Below are 8,374 nucleotides of genomic sequence, written 5' to 3' on the forward strand. Positions count from 1 at the left end.
GAAATACTATACGAAAATGTTTGAACGCATTCCAAACTATAGCTGCTATCAATGTCATCAATGATGTCATTATGTTTACGGGGACATATCTGGCACAATGAATTAAATGCGGAATATTTAAATAAAGAGAAATTCAACCAAGCCAAACGGACTTATGTACTTCCGGTCGCCCTATTTTGCAAAGAAGGGACACTTGGTCTCCTCTTCACAAAGTCCGTTTTCATGAACGTGGACGACAGCGTGGTACCATGATAGCGACATTGTTGATTGTGCAGAACAGCTCGCGTCTTTCCTTTAGTCATATCTAACTAGCCGTGCATATTATGTAAGAAAGGAATGTTTACACAAAAATATCTTGAAGAGGCATTTTATTGCAGGCGAAGCGGTCATGCAGATCATAAGAGATCTGAAATATCTTGATTCAGGACGAGCAGTAATTCACTTCTTGCCCGACATATCGGGAGCGCCGATTCCTCCAACACCGCCAAAGATGCAAAATGCTTCATCGGGAACCATGACGATCAAAGCTGAAACGCAGAAGAAAGCTATTTGAATTATAATAACGGCATTTTTAACGATAACCACTCTTAAAGATCTGGTGTAATTTCTTGCAAAAGATTAGAAGCTGCATTTATATTTCCGAAGGAGGAATTTTAACACAAAGGTTCGCTCGTCAGAGGAAGCATTAAGCACGACTCTATATCCATATCAGGGTCACAGCTGAGGCCTAATTTTTACGTTCATCCATTTTACGTTCACACAGCTTCTCTGAGAGACACCAAATAAATTTTCGCCGTACAGAAGGGCCAGTGTGTGTTTGTCTAGCTCACAGCGTGCGTAGGCGCACAGCGTAGGCGCACATTTCCTGCCACGACTTAGAAACCTCCAAAAGCGGTGGGCGAATTCACAATACGACGTATACATCTCTCCTATTTCGCGTTTACATACACTTTATTTCACAGAATACATATCTTAAGGCATGTCCAGTAATTTTGACAACGAAGTATGGTCGGATGCAAAAGGCTTGAGCGCTTCATGCTAATAATGGTTATGTGTACTCCAGTATAACTTTATTCCATGCATACAGGAACGCAAGATTCTTTTATTCGCCATGTATTGCTTAGTATGATGGCTGATCGAAGAGTGAAACTCAACGTGAAGAATATTAGCCTAAACTGTGCGCAGCTGTGAGGTGTATATTTGTACCTTGCTTACTTTGTAAGTTTAGTGGTGGTGGTTGATGTTTAGGTAATATATTAGAAATGTACGCCGTAATTTCGGCATACTTCATTTATTTGCAAAGACTTATCAGTGATCAATGATCCTTCAATAACGTTGCACTATATATAACTCAACCACATGCGACACAGATGGAAAAATTCTTGCAATAGATCCCTAGGAAATTACAGGAAAAGGCAGAATTTGATCATAGTACATGATTGCTGACTTCGCTATACCGCTCACAAGGATACATTATTCTTTATAACTTTACGTTGCTTTCTCATTAGAAGGAATACTTCAAAAAACAGCGCCCCTGCAGGCGCCCAGCAAAGCATTTCATTCTCTTTGCATAGGCGATTGTAAGCAAGCTTCTTATTGTTCGTGTTGTCCTCGAGGTTCATTGAACTGGGAGTGTGCACGTTGTTCGAATATTCTCTGAGTTACATCGGAAAATGTTAATCCTTGTTTTCTTTACGTGGCTCATTGATGAGCGTCAACACGTTCAAAAATATTTACTCGTCCTTCATCTATCTTAAATCGCAGGAAGATGTTGCGGGTTCGCAATTGTAGTGCACAATTTTGTTCAACTATAGGGTGAAGAATAAGCACAATATGAATCCAATAGGCAATTTTTACCAATTACGATTGCGGCAACCACCAGAAGGTCCACTCCAAACAGACGGTTCATGTTGCTTTGCACTGCAGAAAAATATGTAGTGTAACAATAGGAGTTATTTTTTTTTTCATACGAAAGTAGTCTGGTGCAACGTTTTCAGACGAACACACAGGAAGACTTGTCCGAATTTCTGCTGACGGGATGAACCCGACCAGTCGAGCCTTTTTGTGTCCCCGAATAATGAGTTGCGCTGGACTAGTATTGTATGAAAGAAAAATTATGCATCTGCAACTAGCCGTGCAACGCGTCTTGTTAAGTGAAGCATGTGAGTTGAGCAGGCTTAACTGCACTGGCTTCCGTTTTATAAAAGTTCTACGCTGTACGCTGACAGCAATATCGTATTTGCAATAATCGAGTCCCGTAAAAAAGGTAAAATATGGTGATATTTTACTTTTTTTACATACAGAACAACCCCTTTCCCGTGGCACCCAACTTCAAATGCTATAAAGCTGATAGCGGTGTTCTACAACCTCGCATGCCCACATGCAGTTTCAGCCTCTTTATTATTTAAATTAGACGAATAGAGCCTCCACTGGGATTGCTGTTTTCAAGTAATGCTACTAATTCCTGCTTTGTTTGAGTATGAAAGATAATATTTTGCACTCGTTTTTACTGGCTGTATTTCATCGCAACCACATTTTTTTATCGTATGAGACCACTGTGCCTGGTGTAGTCGTCCATATGCTTCTCTATCACAATCCCTATGAGCCTTTCGAAATTCATCCAAATCTAAGAAAAATATCGTTCCCAAATCACGCGCGCCAAATTTTGACCATTCAGTGTCTTTTCCTCTTTTATAACAATCTTAACAAAGTCATAGACCTTCCAATATTACTCTGGGAAAGCAGCCAGTTTTTATAGAAGCTTTGAAATTGAGTGTCAGTGGTCGCAATATAAATTTACATTTCGTTAAATTTAGGCAGAACATCCGTCAAACACAAGGTTTCATCTGCAAACTATGAAAGTTTCATTTGTTGTAATGAGATGTACCATGGGACATTTTCGTCAATTTCCGAGAACATATTTCACTAAACCAGCAAACCTAGGAGCTGCACTGTGAATGAAGCTTAGGTACCATGATGAGCCCGCGATAAAATATTGAACACAGTCTACCTAAAAAGAGTGTTATGCTCACCAGTGGGTCTGTGGAAGCCGGAGACGGAAACTTTGCTCGGTGAAGTTAAAAAGGTTGGGCTCTCCCTTATATACTGCAAAATCTATTTGGGGTTCTTGGTTTTTGCAGCTATGTCGAGTAAAATGTTTGAAAATACAAAAATGCAATTTTTCGGGATGTTTCTGCGACGTATGTATGACATTGCTACAGCAACAGCAGTCATTTGAAAAACATCGTACATGAAATATAAGAAAGCAACAAAAGAAAGAACGCAATCTTCCATGCGTCAGTACTGCATCTTGAAAAAAACTAACAATGCCGAAGGGATAATTTCGGTTATTGCTCCTGACGTCCGGTGGTATTCCATTTTATGTAATTAGACAGCACGATCGTACATTACTGGACCGTTGGCACATGTTTGCCTTGTATACTTACCTTTGTCAAATGACACTGAGTGTATAGCAGCTTGAACCGAGCAACGATTTAATCACAGCATCATTACTTCCACTCGATCAAATATATATATTTCCTTCTGCACATCCGATGCACCCTCCATTTAACCGCTTTTGAAATTATATAATATCCTCTCTAGCCTAGCGACTACAGATGACAGCAACACAATGCAAGAAACAATCTGCAGATAGGCAGGAAATGTACTTATTAAAGCTCGCTTGTCAGGTAGATTCTTTAACAACAATTTCGAGCTTTTCTGCGAACATGGAGACAACCAACCCGGCTGATGTGCAGTAGACAGCAGTGACCCAATGAACCGATGGAGTAGAGCCATCATTACAGACAATGACGTTGTATTCTAATACGCTCAGTGAAGTAGGCTTTTCTATTCAGCGCATCGGTCTCATTTGCGGCGTCAAGTAGTCAAATGCATTTAGTGATGACTCAAAATCCACAAAGCTGAAACCTATGGAAATCAGTTTTGTAAAGTATGGAAAACCATGAGATTTGTGACCACAATATGAAGTTCTTGATGATCACACTAAGCTGTGAAGAAGAACGATATTATCACGACTAACAATATGATGGCAACTTACTATCCAAGCAGCTTACATATCCTGCTTACAGTGCCTCATATGGTCGTGATGTATCGACAATTCCAAATATCAAGACTTCACCTTAAATTTCGAGTGGTCTTCAGTTACTCTCCGGTCGTAGGACGCCAACCAAATAATAAGTTGACATTTTGAGAGATTATAAAACCCTTACTAACATCTCAGAAGAAAAACAAGCAGGCGTTATTGTGAATCGCGGCCTCAGCTGGATTCCGCATGTCTTACACATGACGAACAAAACTCGTTTTTTGTGGTCATATCTTAGAACTCGCAGCGGGAAAATCATGGGGACCGACCGTGTGCTCTATGTTGCAGCTATGCACGAAACTTTTTTCTCGGGTTCTTGCGATGCAATCTTCCTCTTTTGTCCAACACAGGCAACACTACACTCCTTGCACTGCCTAGCGTACAAGCCCAAACAATCCGGACATCTCTTCGCCTTCCGAAATGTTCTTCGACAGCTGCAACTATTCGCATTGCACTTGAGTACCCGATCACCACTCATATCATCAGTGAACTGCTAATAGCGCACATTAGACACCTTTCGTGGCTATCATCTCAGTATTTAGCTCATTTGCCCGTGCGAAGACCACAGGCCATATTATGTGGCATATTGGCGAGACATCATGACTCGATACCATCTGCCTAGCAACATCACAATTCTGCGATGGAATTCACCGGGTTTCACCAACTCACGCTTACACTCTCTCGACCTTAAATTGCTACTTCTCATTGTACAATAGATAACCGAAACCATTTACTGCCTAATACGGCCAGCTGGGCGTCATCGGCTACAGCGCATCACGGCGAGGCCTGAAAACCACTCCATGTTGCCAACGGAAGTGATGCCTTGTAAAGAACGATACTTGTGTGTGGGACATTCTGCAAAAAAAATTAAACCTTGGCCCGAGGCATTGCTTTGGTTAATTTCACATTCGCCAGCCGACAGAACCCGCCTTCAAAGGTGTGGCGTTTGACGGACGAGGAGAGAGATGAGGAGGCAAATGCCCCACTCTGTCCTACCGCCAAGCTAAAGACTGGGTTGGTAACTCCCCAGTAGATGTGGCAATGATTCATTTGTGAGACAAGAGAAACGGCATTCAGCACCGTACAATGACATTTGTTAACTCCAGTGCTAACTAATGCGATTCCCTTCACATGACATTTTCTTGAATCTCACACGCAAGGCCTAGATTGCACTTTTCGCTCATTGGCGCAGAGGAATAAATAATTTTGTTCGATTTTAGCTGAAGGTGCTCTTGCATTATTAAAAGGTTGACACTCTGAGAATTACGGTCGCGCTTCTCGAGTTAGGTAGTTGTAATTACCCATTCAAATCATAGGCGCGAAATCATTACTCGTGCCTACTCCAGTGCACTAGAAACAGTATGCACTAAGCGTTATTTTCGATTTAGGGAATCACCACGTTTTTAGCCTTGGTGCATGATAGTTGGGACACCCTGCGTAATTCACTCAGTAACCAAAATAAGGCCAAGCCGTATTCAGTCTAAATCGGAATCAACAGGACTCATACAAAGCAGCGCTTATGCTCGGATTTGACACCACTTTGAGATGCCACATGCTTGGTGGAGCAAGGAGGCTGAGGCTGTGAAATTGAACTGTCTCCTAATACGAGGACTTGCATATACTCATAGAAGGCCGTCACTTAGCACAACTTTTGGAAGCCGCACGAAGTTTCTTGAATTGAAACTGTCAGTAATGGTTATATATATATTACAGAAAGATTGCAACGGTATACTTAGTAGTCCTCTGCACCGCTTTGGTAGTCAATTGCCACTCGTGCGCGGAGTCCCATGCCCCGCATAGATTGTCGCCGATTCACTAGCCCCTTGAAAACACTCACACACACGCACGCACGCACGCACACACACACACACACACACGCACACAGACACACACACGCACACACATATATGTATGCACTTCTGAACAAAGCCAAAGTAAAATGACGGTGTTATTTTTCATTAGATTGCTTACGTGCTGCAAGCACAGCTTCCTGGCAAATTTAAAAGCGAAATGAATAGAACGGGAAGCAACTCCATTGTAAAGAAAGGCATAAATGGTGTGTTCAAGTATGTAAATTTATCACTGCTAAATGAGTCGAATGGGCATTCTGGACGTCTGCACAAAAAAGAAAAAAAGCACAAGAGAGAGAGAGAAAATCCATGCAAAATCTACTCTGGGATTCATCAGAATGATGAGTTAGTATTTCGTAGAACTGCCGTGGTGTTTCGTAGAATTATGCTGGTGTGTTTCGCATAAGTGCGAGAACGTCCGAGAAAGTACCTTGAAACGGTCAAGCGTGGTTGCAGCAGCGAACTGGTAAGTGAGATCTGCACGAGGCGACGTAGAAGAGGCGAATATAAAGCTGTTGTTATTGACAACAATAAAATACAAATAACGCTAGACGACAGGACCAGAAACAGGAGAAGACAAACACGGCGCTAATTTTTCCTTTTTTTTATCTTACAACTGATTTATTTGATGTAAGAAGTCAACATTTATGCGTACGAAACTAGGCACGCATGCGTCCGGTCATACATCGATGATCAGATACGAACTCCGGACATGCAACATACGCACGTGTTGTACCCGCCTTGTAATCTATCCTTTATGCAGCAATGCCATTTCTTTCCCTGACAAGATTAAAAATGTTTTGCTAACAGAACAATTAGATTTTCTGATGATATGGAATGCTTCAGCGACTTCTCTGGTATTCCTGTCACTATGAAAAAATAACAGTTGTGTATCGTCGAAGAAAGGTACGCATTTACAAATACTGCAATGCTTTGCCGGGTCAGTGTCTTTTTTGTCTAATGAACTGGCATGCTCCATTTGTATAATATTGATGCAACGGCCTGTCTGGCCTATGTACGTTTGACCACAAGATAACGGAATTTGGTAGACAGCGCCCTTCTTGCAACTGATGTACTTATTGACATGATTTACCTTGCTGGCCCTAATTTACCCAGCTGCATCGGAGGAGAAAAAACGACCCTCACACCATACTTGGCCCCTACCCTCTTAAAACGATGTGACAACGCGTGCTCATAAGGCATGACAACAACTTTTTTCCCCGCAACATTTTCTTTGGGCTGTTCCGAACATTTCAGCGTTTTTATAACCTTATTAGCACCAGCCACAATTACAGCATCTGGAAAACCGGCCTCTCTGCATCTCTGGACTTGGACCATCAGGCTACTGGACATTTCATGAGTACACAATTTTTTGACAGCCATACCAATAAATCCTGTTACAATTCCGAATTTAACAAGCTTAGAGTGACAAGCGGCGTAGTTTACAAGAGGTTTTTCACTCCTTGGAGCGTATCGCCAGAATACATGGTTATATAAAAAGGTCAAATTCAGGTCTAAGAACTGCAGAACGTTGCTCTGTGGGATCTCATGTGCGAAGCTCAGTCCAGACCCATGCTTCGAAAAAACATCGAGTAAGTCAGGCACACATTTAGCACTCTTAGACCTAACTATAATTAGGAAGTCGACCACGCCAATTCAGCGCCGTGTTTGTCTCCTCTTTCAGATCCCGTCGTCTAGCGCTGTTTGAATTTTATTGTTACCATGCGACACCAACTCGCCCAATCTGCTGCCCTTCTGCTGTTATTGACAGCTGTGTTATAGATAGCCGCAGCGTATGTGAACGTGGGGTGAAAGGTCTAGGGAGATGTAGCAAATTATGGGAATATATGAAACATTTATCAGACACATTGAAGCATTATGAAGTGCTATGAGCCATGTTCCGGCGGCGGCGACGTCTGGCGCGGCGACGCGACTTGTATCTTGAAAGCGATCCGCGAAAAAGGAAGGGTTGCGGCATGTGCTGAGAGCTCCGTGAGCGCTGTGTTCTCAAAGTTTTATTGGCGTTCGAGCGAGAGGCAGCACGCTCGGGAATTGATTCGCTGATGCGGCCGCTGTTTTGAAAGCGATCGCCGTACGGGACGGATGGAGGAAGTTTTTTTCCTTTTGGTATATGCTCACGCATTTAGAACCATAAGATTTCAGTGTGACGTTCTTATCTAGTCGTAAGCGCCGTTGAATGCAAGCTGAAGCCTGGACCACGTGTTTCAATAGGTATCCTTCTGCAGATACGCAGTACGGAGTCCGCTTTATCAGACCTTCTGTAGCTTTCTTGATGACCGACGCTGGAAGTCTGCGAAATACGTCCATTATCCTTGTACTGAGCTCATCTGACGTCTGTTTCGATCATGTATGACAATCTTTCACATTACCCGAAAGAAAGAAATCAAGTGGAGAGAGG

At 42.4% G+C, this 8,374-nt stretch overlaps 1 long non-coding RNA gene across 1 annotated transcript; it reads right to left on the reverse strand.

The window, feature by feature from the left end:
* Positions 1–392: 392 nt before the first annotated feature.
* Positions 393–3,063, reverse strand: LOC139060448 (uncharacterized). Its single transcript, XR_011514826.1, has 3 exons — positions 3,033–3,063; positions 1,858–1,920; positions 393–527 (listed from the first exon to the last, which is right to left on the reverse strand). It is a non-coding gene; the product is annotated as an uncharacterized lncRNA (long non-coding RNA).
* Positions 3,064–8,374: the final 5,311 nt, after the last annotated feature.

The sequence above is a fragment of the Dermacentor albipictus genome, chromosome 5 (genome assembly GCF_038994185.2).
Source record: "Dermacentor albipictus isolate Rhodes 1998 colony chromosome 5, USDA_Dalb.pri_finalv2, whole genome shotgun sequence".
NCBI lineage: Eukaryota > Metazoa > Arthropoda > Arachnida > Ixodida > Ixodidae > Dermacentor > Dermacentor albipictus.